This window comes from Pavona decussata, unplaced genomic scaffold (assembly GCF_977016875.1).
Source record: "Pavona decussata unplaced genomic scaffold, jaPavDecu1.1 SCAFFOLD_211, whole genome shotgun sequence".
In the NCBI taxonomy this organism is placed as follows: domain Eukaryota; kingdom Metazoa; phylum Cnidaria; class Anthozoa; order Scleractinia; family Agariciidae; genus Pavona; species Pavona decussata.
Genome location: NW_028145616.1, coordinates 584956 through 597158, shown reverse-complemented (window position 1 = coordinate 597158; position 12203 = coordinate 584956). Strand labels below are relative to the sequence as shown.

Below are 12203 nucleotides of genomic sequence, written 5' to 3'. Positions count from 1 at the left end.
CATGGTTCTATCTTCTGCGATCGTCTGCGATCGCGATCGCAGGATCGCAGACGATCGCAGAAGTAGTTTCCATATGATCGCAGACGATCGCAGACCTTATTGCGATCTGCGATCTGCGATCCGCGATCATATGGAAACCAGCCTTTAGGGAATCCATTCCAAGATAAAAAATTTGTTGATCCTTTTGACTTGGTTCTCGAAAAGCTTACAGTTAATACTACAAATTTTGGCCGCTCTGGAAAACAAAGCTTTTACCAAGCGGTCTTTAAACGCCAAGGTGTGAAGCTAAAAACCGAAATACACTGACCAGTATGGGTTTCCTTATAATTATAAAGGTCGCTCAGATTTTTAGCGGAGCTCCCGCGCGCGCCGCAAGGCGCGCGCGAGCGGAGCCCCATAGCTAAGAGATTTTGGTAAACCCATCAGTGCGAGAAATTTTGGTTTGGTTATGACGTCACTTCCGTCCGACCGACCGTCCGACCGACCGTACGCATGCTACTCCATGTAAGCCAATATGAGATTAGAGACTCAAACCCTGTGCTGCAGTCCGTTTTTTTACGGCGGGAAGTTGCATCACCAACTGCGTTTTAGAAAGAAATAATAAAAATGATAATTTTGACAGACTACAAAGTCAATTTTTGTGACCAACAGAGGGAGAAAGAGCAATACGACTAGCGGCGGGAGAAACAAATTGGCTGCCATATCATCAGAATCTTGAAGTGAAATCACTTTACTCCGAGCCGGCTCGACGAAACGTTGGATTTTTCCTCTTGAAGTGAAACGTTTCGCTCACTTAACGTTGTAGAAGGAACTAAAAAAAATTGGCAATGGAATAAAAGGACTGCTTGATCTGAGAAGAGGTGAGTATATTCATGTGATTTTGTTGACAAAATTTGGCTGGATTGCTATCGTGCAAGATCTTGTTTTCTTGCAGTGTTGAGACGCCGTTTAATTTAAACTTAAGCTTAATATTGCTGACTTCAGAGCAGTCTTTTGAACTCATTTTTTTTTTCGGTCCACTTTCATTGTTTCCCTTGGTGTTTTATTTTCTAATCTCCTCCAAATTTTACTTTCCAACAGCGGGAGAAAGAGTAAGACGACTCGCGGCGGGAACCTACATGAAGGTGGCACTGATCATAAACAGCAGGCGCCGTGAGTCTTGAAGGGAAGACCCTAGAACTTAGCGGAACGGTGGAAAGGCAGAAAATCACCCCAAATCCTAAAACACGGAACGGGTAAGGGTTAGGTTTAAGGTTATAGTATATTTGGGATGATTTCCGCCGTTCCCTGTTTTAGGATTTGGTTGGGGTGATTTTCCACCATTCCTCCGTTCCACCATTCCGGCTTTTAGGGTCGCCGATCTTAAAGTGAATCATGTTACTCCGATCCGGCGCGACGAAGCGTTGGATTTTTCCTCTTGAAGTGAAACGTTTCGCTCACTTAACGCTGTAAAACGAACGAAAAAATCAGCAATAGAATAAAAGGACTGGTTATTCTCAGAAAAGGCAAGTACATGTATATTCATGTGATTTTGTAGATAAAACTTTGCTGGTTTGCGGCTGTTTTGCAATAAATTGATTTCTTGCAGTGTTGACCTGCTAACTTCAGAGTCCTTTGAGCTCATTTGTTCGGTTCATATTCATTGTTTCGATCCCTTGGCGTTTTGTTTTCTAATCTGGTCCAATTTTGCCTTCCAACAGCGGGAAAAAGAGCAAGGCGAATAGCGGCGGAGAAGGACTCTTTTACAAGCGGCACATAAACAGCGGATCTTAAAACAGAAATCATTTTACTCTGATCCGCGAAGAAACGTTGGATTTTTCCTCTTGAAGTGAAACGTTTCGCTCACTTAACGTTGTAAAACGAACGAAAAAAATCAACAATGGAATAAAAGGACTGGTTATTTCCAAAGAGGCGAGTATATTTAAGCTTAAATGTGATTTTGTTGACAAAACTTTGCTGACTTTTGCAAGATATTTTTTTGCAGTGTTCACACCGCAACTTGTTTAACTTAAGCTACTGCTAACTTCAGAACAGTCTCTTTAGCTCATTTTTTCGGTCCATGTTCGTTATTTCCCTAGCCTTGGAGTTTTATTTTCTAATCTCATTCCTTTTTGCTTCATGTAAGAAAATTTGATTCTCAGGACAGGTAAAAATGACTATTATAGCAGGGCTTGAACAATCGATGAAACCGATGATCGATGACAATCGATGCCAATTAATCGATTTATATTGATAATTGATGAACAATCGATGCACAGGTTTTTTGTGATTATCGATTTCATCGATTATCAATTTTTTCGATTATCAACGCCAATCGATCAGTTAATTGACATCGATTGGTTCTCATTTTTGATGTGTTTTATTTTCAGTCAAGATTTACAAAAAGAATCTGAGTCCAAACTGTGGCTATAGTTCTCTTGTGACCGGTGGTAACTGTGTTTCGGACAGAGGCTGTACATGTTGTGTTGTTGGCTTTTTCCCCCGCAGCTCTAACTAAGTTTCTCGATATGGTCTCTTTCTTTCCAGCTTTTACTATACGGCTCACTCATTTAAGCCTGCATGCAGTAAACTTTATCCATTTTTTTACCCTGTTTACTTTATGCACCTTTGTTGTGGCAAAGAAGTAATAAAATGATTACTGAAGCCTATTCACGTTAATTCTGGTTTATTTTATTACAATTCAGTATAATTACATCACCCACCATTCAGAGCTCACTCGTCTCCAGTCGCATTTGCATACAAACAATCCGGTGAACGAATTCAAATCTGAAACATTTGTGCGTTCTGCGAGAGCATATGCGTACATGCTGGAACGTGTGGAATACCAAAATTTTTTTTTAACACCAATCGATGACAATCGATGAGTTGCGACCACTTTTGTGTGATTATCGATTGGTCATTGATTGGCCGATGCCAATCGATGCCAATTAACTAACAAGGCATCTATTGTCATCGATTGATTGATTGATTTTCCAATCATCGGTTTCATCGATTGTTCAAGCCCTGATTGTGGTCAGTGAAACAAACGTCTCGTAACACTTTTTTATCGTTAGCATAAACTACTGACAAGTTTTTCTTGCATATATTTCTAATTTTTGCATTTATTTCTGACAAACTTCACAGAGAATAAACACAAATACTTTAAAGGATAGGATATTTCTTTTCAAAAAACGTTAAAAGCGAATGTAAAATTACATGTAAGTCTTAGTCAAAAGTGTGACCTCATTTTCATCATGCATCATAACATCAAGCGTACGCAAAATTTGTTCGCTTGTTTGTGCAAATTTTTGAAGATCGTCGTTTAGTTTATCTCTGTTCTGATTGTTATGAATAATTTATCACAGTTTGTTTTTTTTCCATTTATTACTCCAGGATATATGTATATTTTAAGTCTGTTTCATGGTTAGTGTAGCCTTTTTCTCTTAGGTTTATGTACAGCTTTTTGTTGATAAACAAAATTTGCCTAAGACAGTGACAGTTCGCCTCGATCATCTTTAAAACTAAAAAGAATAATAACAACAGAAAAAAATACTTTGAGCGTGAAGAGAACTATCAAAAAGTCTTGATAAATAGCCAATCCCGTCCTGAATATTTACCTACAGTGTACATAATATTTCGATATTTTTTGTACCCCCCACTCATATCCATGTAGCTTAGAATGTAAGTTCTGTTGAAATGGGTTTTTGGGTTTCAAGAGGATACCTTACTACCTTAATATACCTTATAGTATAGCAGATAGTATTTTTATTTGCATGAGGCCGAATAGAATTAAGGTTTAATTTTCAAGCGGCAGGGGTATTTTGCAGAATACCGAACGTTGAATCTATGGAAGTCCTCCTTTAATGCAATGGCTGCCATAACAACAAATTAAAGCTAACCACCTGAATAATCAGTACTTAGCCCTAAACAGAAATAGAAAAGTGCTTAGACCTTGATAACTTTGTTTGTTGCTTAATAGGTGTCTCGCGTTCAAGCGACGTAGAGCGTACGGTTGAAACTGTGGATACCTAACCCCCACATCAAATTAATTAAAGCTTACAGAGCCGGCTTATTAAACTATACTAAGAATTTTGAAATAAATTGAATTGTCGAATTTTTAGCGCTGTTTTCTCAAATCAATTTTTTCACTTGTAGGGGGCACTTTAAAGAGCTAAAACTCAAATGGAATTTGTTTGTTTACCTTCAATTTTGGACAGTAGCTAGTTTAACATATAAGGAACAAAGACTTGTCGCGAATTTTTTCTTTTAAATAATATTTTTTCTCCGAGCGATTTTTATACGATCACTTCACATTTGTTTAATCGTATTAAGAAAATGTTCTGTAACTTTTCACTGCAATTGTATATCACAGAACGCAGACATTTTGTTTTTTGCGCTTTGGGTCCGGAAACTGAGGAGTAAATTCAATTAGCGAAAATTCACTTGACTTGTAGCCTTTGAAAGGTGATTCGGATGCTCGCATTTAGAGGTGGCAAACAATTCAACAATTCATTTAATTTCAAAATTCTTGATATAGTTTGATAGCCAGCTCTATAAGCTTTAATTTGATATAGGGGTTTACATATCTACAGTTTAAACTGGACGTGGACATCGCTTGGACGCGAGAGACCTCTAAAGGTATACGGTAACCTTAATGCTAAACTGTTATAGGTGCGTAAAATGCGACATTCAGCGTTCGGCATTCTGCAAAATACCCCTTCCAGTTAAGCGACTAACAATATTGGGGGTCTAAGCACTTTTCTATACTATATAGGGTTAAGCGATTTACCAATAATTATTGACTGCAAAGTGTGTCCACTTCTAGTGCTGGACTTTTTATTTGCCGGCAATGGTAAAAGTTCACACTCACTATCATCATTCTCACTCTCACTCAGCATCTCCTTAGTTTCACTGCACCATGTTTCACCCACAACAACAGTGTCGTCTCCACCCTTTTTTATCATTATCATCAGATGTGGGTTTGTTAGCTTGTAAAAGACACTGGCCTGGCACTTCCATTGTCACTAATGTCTGCCCCCTTTGCTTCTTGTAGATGACTGGTTAATTAAGTACAATCTTTTAATTTTTTCAATTTTTTTATTGTATAGAAGGGAATGTTTTTTCAAGTGAGTGACAAGTTAAAAAAACAAGATATTTTAACCCTCCAGATAGTAGTAACTCTTCCCAATTGTTATCCTCGTTCTCTGTTTCATTGCTTCTCAATGGTCGCTTGACTTCGCAAATCTTTGGAAAATGGAGATGTCTAGGTATATTTTCACTAGCTCCTCAGAAACCACAAACTAAGGTAGAAGAAAAGTCTGCAGTTTCTTTCGCTGTGTTCAGCTTTCCTTCATTGAAGGAATTAGGCATAAAGTCATCAACAGTACTGGTCATGCTGTTCCAGCTTAAGATTAGTAGCCGGAGATTCAAAGACATTTTAATTTGTACCTTAACTTCTCTTTATCCAGGGAGGGGCATGGAATTCTGTCCATCATGGAGCCAGCCAACCATTTTCACATGAAGCGCACTGCTGCTCTTCCTTAACTCGCAGGTGTCTTTGACAAATTCCATGTATAACTCTAGCCACAAACTTTTGCATAATAATGATTATAGCCATGTTTTTTTGAACTTTCAGATGCCTTCAAGTAATCATGATTAGCTGGGTCCTGTTGAAAAAAAACCCCGCCTCCTCCTCCCTCTCTGTTACAAATGCACTTATGTAATCTGACAACAGGTGCATGGTCAATGTGCAACGCTATGTCATGAGCAACCCTCCATGCATTTCTTTCCATTCTTTATCTTCGTAATTTCATAGTGAGCTGGTCACAGTCGTCTTCTAAATTTCTATGTCTGATTTGTCATGAAATCTGAAATGGCATCTGGGCCAACTCCAGAATTAGTCCTTTTCAGCCAGCTTTCCCCTAGCCACTGCTTTCACGTGCTTGATGAATCCTGATGCGGTAATCAGACTTGCAAATTCTGGACAATTCGGCATCTCGGAACCTGACCTCATCAAACAATAGCATTATCCAAAACGTGAACTTAGGGAAAATTTTAAAAATCATCATAGGCCCCCATCTGCATAAATTATGAACCCTCACTCAGGAGTGTTTTAAGATTTGCCACTGCCTGGGCACAAAAGCCATGCACAGAGGGTGTAACCTTTACTGGAAGGTTTAGATCTTGTGTTTTAGCTGTAGCAAAAAATAAATTGATGTAAGCTTTTTATTTACCATCACAGATCATGACAGATGTGATGAAAACACAGTATGGCTCATGAATCATTGTGTTAATGGAAGTTCTTGTTGAGGCAGTTCATTGTAAATTATCCATTCTTGCGTGAAAGTTTCTGACTGTGCACTTTTCCCATCAAGGGATAGGTCCAGTTGTATATTAAATTTTTTACCTTTTGATAAATGTTGATGTGATGGCAGGAGCCAATGAATGGGCACTGGCTGAGTATATAAAATTTTTCTTCAGCCGTAAAGATTTTAATTAGTTGACCTGATGCAGGGCTATTGCTCTAGCATGTTGTGTACAACAGAGATTGGCTACTGGTTATCTGAGCCTACAATAGCTGTGTTTATAAGCAACAGTCAGCACTGTCACTCAATCATTCTTATAACTACAGTCAACTCTCTCGTAAGCGACCACCCTTGGTGCACGACAAAGTGGTCGCTTACGGGAAAGATCAACAAAATAAGCGTAATTTTACCTTAGCAGCTAAATTAGGCAAATAGAAACTAATTTATTTGATTTTTTCACATTTATTCTTCTGATAAAACTTTGTATAACATTTAGGAACAGATCTGTCCCGTTTACCTACAGATCTAATTATAGCCATCTTCTCTGTCTGTAAACTGTTATTATCTGTCAGCAGTCCGGGGTAGCATCATTAAAAATTGAACTTTTGTCACTTCTAAGTAATGATTTACTAACAATCATACGTGATTATGTTAGGTGGTTGCTTACCGGAAACAGAAAACAAATGAATATGTATAATTTCTGGCCTAAAAAGTGGTCGCGGTCTCTATAGAAATTAAGTGGTGGTCCCTTACAAGAGAGCTCTTGAAACAGTATTTAACTGAGAAACAAAACGGTTGTCTACGAAGTGGTCACTTACAGGCGGTGGTCGCTTACGAGAAGTGGTCGGTATGAGAGAGTTGACTGTATTGACTAAATTGATAGAGGCTACAGAAATATGCTGAACAAGGGGCATTCCCTGTATACTTTACAGTGCAACGAACTCAACTGGGGCCACCCAACATTGATCAGCCACTCACAGGTCAAGTTTACAACAAAGGAGTCTGGCTTTGGTAGTTGATAAGCCAATAAAAAACGAGAACATTTCTTTAAATTTCAAAGTGTCTGTCTTATCGGTGGACTCTGTTGAGTTTGTTGCACTGTAAGACAAAACCTTACCTTACCATTAGTTATATATATATATATATATATATATATATATATATATATATATATCTACCTGGATTTTCAAAAACATACCTGCACTTAACCTACGCAGAGACAGAAAGTTCACCCTAACTGAGTCTCACAACACTTCCCTCCCCACCCCTCTGCTTTTCACACAAACTTGCAAGTCACTCACCTGCATTTAGGCCACACTCCAGGCTTTGTGTCAGCTTGATGCAATTGATTGTCAACAGCCTGTGTCTCTATGGGGGAGGTCAAAGGGCATTAGAATTAAGTCACCCTGGTTTAAGAAAAACAGCAAATTGGACCAAGCTGAAGGCTACAATACCCTCCCCTCCCCACCCCGGACCTTTTGACACACAACCAAGAGCTACCCCCCAGCAGTAAGCCCTCACCCTGGGCTAGCTCACAGACTGGTCCTTGACGGCAAGCCCCCTCAAGTTTGGAGAACCACAGAGGCCTGAAGCTGGGCGGTGCCCAGCTTCAGGCCCAGTTCTAGCAGGCACGTTTTTGCAAATTCGCACAGATATCACAGGCAAATAGCTCTCTGGAAGACAAAAATTGAGTTTGCAGGCAAAATGTACTAAGTCTCGCATGTAGCAGCTCAACTTGGGACAAGCCCACTTAAATTGACTGCTAATATCTACCTGGATTTTCAAAAACATACCTGCACTTAACCTACGCAGAGACAGAAAGTTCACCCTAACTGAGTCTCACAACACTTCCCTCCCCACCCCTCTGCTTTTCACACAAACTTGCAAGTCACTCACCTGCATTTAGGCCACACTCCAGGCTTTGTGTCAGCTTTATGCAATTGATTGTCAACAGCCTGTGTCTCTATGGGGGAGGTCAAAGGGCATTAGAATTAAGTCACCCTGGTTTAAGAAAAACAGCAAATTGGACCAAGCTGAAGGCTACAATACCCTCCCCTCCCCACCCCGGACCTTTTGACACACAACCAAGAGCTACCCCCCAGCAGTAAGCCCTCACCCTGGGCTAGCTCACAGACTGGTCCTTGACGGCAAGCCCCCTCAAGTTTGGAGAACCACAGAGGCCTGAAGCTGGGCGGTGCCCAGCTTCAGGCCCAGTTCTAGCAGGCACGTTTTTGCAAATTCGCACAGATATCACAGGCAAATAGCTCTCTGGAAGGCAAAAATTGAGTTTGCAGGCAAAATGTACTAAGTCTCGCATGTAGCAGCTCAACTTGGGACAAGCCCACTTAAATTGACTGCTAATATCTACCTGGATTTTCAAAAACATACCTGCACTTAACCTACGCAGAGACAGAAAGTTCACCCTAACTGAGTCTCACAACACTTCCCTCCCCACCCCTCTGCTTTTCACACAAACTTGCAAGTCACTCACTTGCATTTAGGCCACACTCCAGGCTTTGTGTCAGCTTGATGCAATTGATTGTCAACAGGCTGTGTCTCTATGGGGGAGGTCAAAGGGCATTAGAATTAAGTCACCCTGGTTTAAGAAAAACAGCAAATTGGACCAAGCTGAAGGCTACAATACCCTCCCCTCCCCACCCCGGAGCTTTTGACACACAACCAAGAGCTACCCCCCAGCAGTAAGCCCTCACCCTGGGCTAGCTCACAGACTGGTCCTTGACGGCAAGCCCCCTCAAGTTTGGAGAACCACAGAGGCCTGAAGCTGGGCGGTGCCCAGCTTCAGGCCCAGTTCTAGCAGGCACGTTTTTGCAAATTCGCACAGATATCACAGGCAAATAGCTCTCTGGAAGGCAAAAATTGAGTTTGCAGGCAAAATGTACTAAGTCTCACATGTAGCAGCTCAACTTGGGACAAGCCCACTTAAATTGACTGCTAATATCTACCTGGATTTTCAAAAACATACCTGCACTTAACCTACGCAGAGACAGAAAGTTCACCCTAACTGAGTCTCACAACACTTCCCTCCCCACCCCTCTGCTTTTCACACAAACTTGCAAGTCACTCACTTGCATTTAGGCCACACTCCAGGCTTTGTGTCAGCTTGATGCAATTGATTGTCAACAGGCTGTGTCTCTATAGGGGAGGTCAAAGGGCATTAGAATTAAGTCACCCTGGTTTAAGAAAAACAGCAAATTGGACCAAGCTGAAGGCTACAATACCCTCTCCTCCCCACCCCGGAGCTTTTGACACACAACCAAGAGCTACCCCCCAGCAGTAAGCCCTCACCCTGGGCTAGCTCACAGACTGGTCCTTGACGACATGCCCCCTCAAGTTTGGAGAACCACAGAGGCCTGAAGCTGGGCGGTGCCCAGCTTCAGGCCCAGATCTAGCAGGCACGTTTTTGCAAATTCGCACAGATATCACAGGCAAATAGCTCTCTGGAAGGCAAAAATTGAGTTTGCAGGCAAAATGTACTAAGTCTCGCATGTAGCAGCTCAACTTGGGACAAGCCCACTTAAATTGACTGCTAATATCTACCTGGATTTTCAAAAACATACCTGCACTTAACCTACGCAGAGACAGAAAGTTCACCCTAACTGAGTCTCACAACACTTCCCTCCCCACCCCTCTGCTTTTCACACAAACTTGCAAGTCACTCACCTGCATTTAGGCCACACTCCAGGCTTTGTGTCAGCTTGATGCAATTGATTGTCAACAGCCTGTGTCTCTATGGGGGAGGTCAAAGGGCATTAGAATTAAGTCACCCTGGTTTAAGAAAAACAGCAAATTGGACCAAGCTGAAGGCTACAATACCCTCCCCTCCCAACCCCGGAGCTTTTGACACACAACCAAGAGCTACCCCCCAGCAGTAAGCCCTCACCCTGGGCTAGCTCACAGACTGGTCCTTGACGGCAAGCCCCCTCAAGTTTGGAGAACCACAGAGGCCTGAAGCTGGGCGGTGCCCAGCTTCAGGCCCAGATCTAGCAGGCACGTTTTTGCAAATTCGCACAGATATCACAGGCAAATAGCTCTCTGGAAGGCAAAAATTGAGTTTGCAGGCAAAATGTACTAAGTCTCGCATGTAGCAGCTCAACTTGGGACAAGCCCACTTAAATTGACTGCTAATATCTACCTGGATTTTCAAAAACATACCTGCACTTAACCTACGCAGAGACAGAAAGTTCACCCTAACTGAGTCTCACAACACTTCCCTGCCCACCCCTCTGCTTTTCACACAAACTTGCAAGTCACTCACCTGCATTTAGGCCACACTCCAGGCTTTGTGTCAGCTTGATGCAATTGATTGTCAACAGCCTGTGTCTCTATGGGGGAGGTCAAAGGGCATTAGAATTAAGTCACCCTGGTTTAAGAAAAACAGCGAATTTGACCAAGCTGAAGGCTACAATACCCTCCCCTCCCTACCCCGGAGCTTTTGACACACAACCAAGAGCTACCCCCCAGCAGTAAGCCCTCACCCTGGGCTAGCTCACAGACTGGTCCTTGACGGCAAGCCCCCTCAAGTTTGGAGAACCACAGAGGTCTGAAGCTGGGCGGTGCCCAGCTTCAGGCCCAGTTCTAGCAGGCACGTTTTTGCAAATTCGCACAGATATCACAGGCAAATAGCTCTCTGGAAGGCAAAAATTGAGTTTGCAGGCAAAATGTACTAAGTCTCGCATGTAGCAGCTCAACTTGGGACAAGCCCACTTAAATTGACTGCTAATATCTACCTGGATTTTCAAAAACATACCTGCACTTAACCTACGCAGAGACAGAAAGTTCACCCTAACTGAGTCTCACAACACTTCCCTCCCCACCCCTCTGCTTTTCACACAAACTTGCAAGTCACTCACCTGCATTTAGGCCACACTCCAGGCTTTGTGTCAGCTTGATGCAATTGATTGTCAACAGCCTGTGTCTCTATGGGGGAGGTCAAAGGGCATTAGAATTAAGTCACCATGGTTTAAGAAAAACAGCAAATTGGACCAAGCTGAAGGCTACAATACCCTCTCCTCCCCACCCCGGAGCTTTTGACACACAACCAAGAGCTACCCCCCAGCAGTAAGCCCTCACCCTGGGCTAGCTCACAGACTGGTCCTTGACGGCAAGCCCCCTCAAGTTTGGAGAACCACAGAGGTCTGAAGCTGGGCGGTGCCCAGCTTCAGGCTTAGTTCTAGCAGGCACGTTTTTGCAAATTCGCACAGATATCACAGGCAAATAGCTCTCTGGAAGGCAAAAATTGAGTTTGCAGGCAAAATGTACTAAGTCTCGCATGTAGCAGCTCAACTTGGGACAAGCCCACTTAAATTGACTGCTAATATCTACCTGGATTTTCAAAAACATACCTGCACTTAACCTACGCAGAGACAGAAAGTTCACCCTAACTGAGTCTCACAACACTTCCCTCCCCACCCCTCTGCTTTTCACACAAACCTGCAAGTCACTCACCTGCATTTAGGCCACACTCCAGGCTTTGTGTCAGCTTGATGCAATTGATTGTCAACAGCCTGTGTCTCTATGGGGGAGGTCAAAGGGCATTAGAATTAAGTCACCCTGGTTTAAGAAAAACAGCAAATTGGACCAAGCTGAAGGCTACAATACCCTCCCCTCCCCACCCCGGAGCTTTTGACACACAACCAAGAGCTACCCCCAGCAGTAAGCCCTCACCCTGGGCTAGCTCACAGACTGGTCCTTGACGGCAAGCCCCCTCAAGTTTGGAGAACCACAGAGGCCTGAAGCTGGGCGGTGCCCAGCTTCAGGCCCAGTTCTAGCAGGCACGTTTTTGCAAATTTGCACAGATATCACAGGCAAATAGCTCTCTGGAAGGCAAAAATTGAGTTTGCAGGCAAAATGTACTAAATCTCGCATGTAGCAGCTCAACTTGGGACAAGCCCACTGAAA

The 12203-nt window shown here is 42.5% G+C and overlaps 1 protein-coding gene and 2 long non-coding RNA genes across 5 annotated transcripts in view; 2 read left to right on the top strand and 1 right to left on the bottom strand.

The window, feature by feature from the left end:
* The window catches only part of LOC146460537 (uncharacterized), a 222867-nt gene that overhangs the window by 188690 nt on the left and 21974 nt on the right, over window positions 1–12203 (top strand). The window lies entirely within an intron of this gene.
* Window positions 556–7271, top strand: LOC146460541 (uncharacterized). 2 transcript variants are annotated; one of them, XR_014857602.1, is made up of 4 exons: window positions 556–860; window positions 1081–1235; window positions 1701–1915; window positions 5452–7271. It is a non-coding gene; the product is annotated as an uncharacterized LOC146460541 (long non-coding RNA). The 2 variants fall into 2 exon arrangements; XR_014857601.1 differs by having other exon boundaries at window positions 1081–1915.
* LOC146460540 (uncharacterized) lies at window positions 7564–11736 on the bottom strand. 2 transcript variants are annotated; one of them, XR_014857603.1, is made up of 5 exons: window positions 11156–11736; window positions 10561–10627; window positions 9966–10032; window positions 8181–8247; window positions 7564–7652 (listed from the first exon to the last, which is right to left on the bottom strand). It is a non-coding gene; the product is annotated as an uncharacterized LOC146460540 (long non-coding RNA). The 2 variants fall into 2 exon arrangements; XR_014857604.1 differs by lacking the exons at window positions 7564–7652; window positions 8181–8247 and adding an exon at window positions 9370–9437.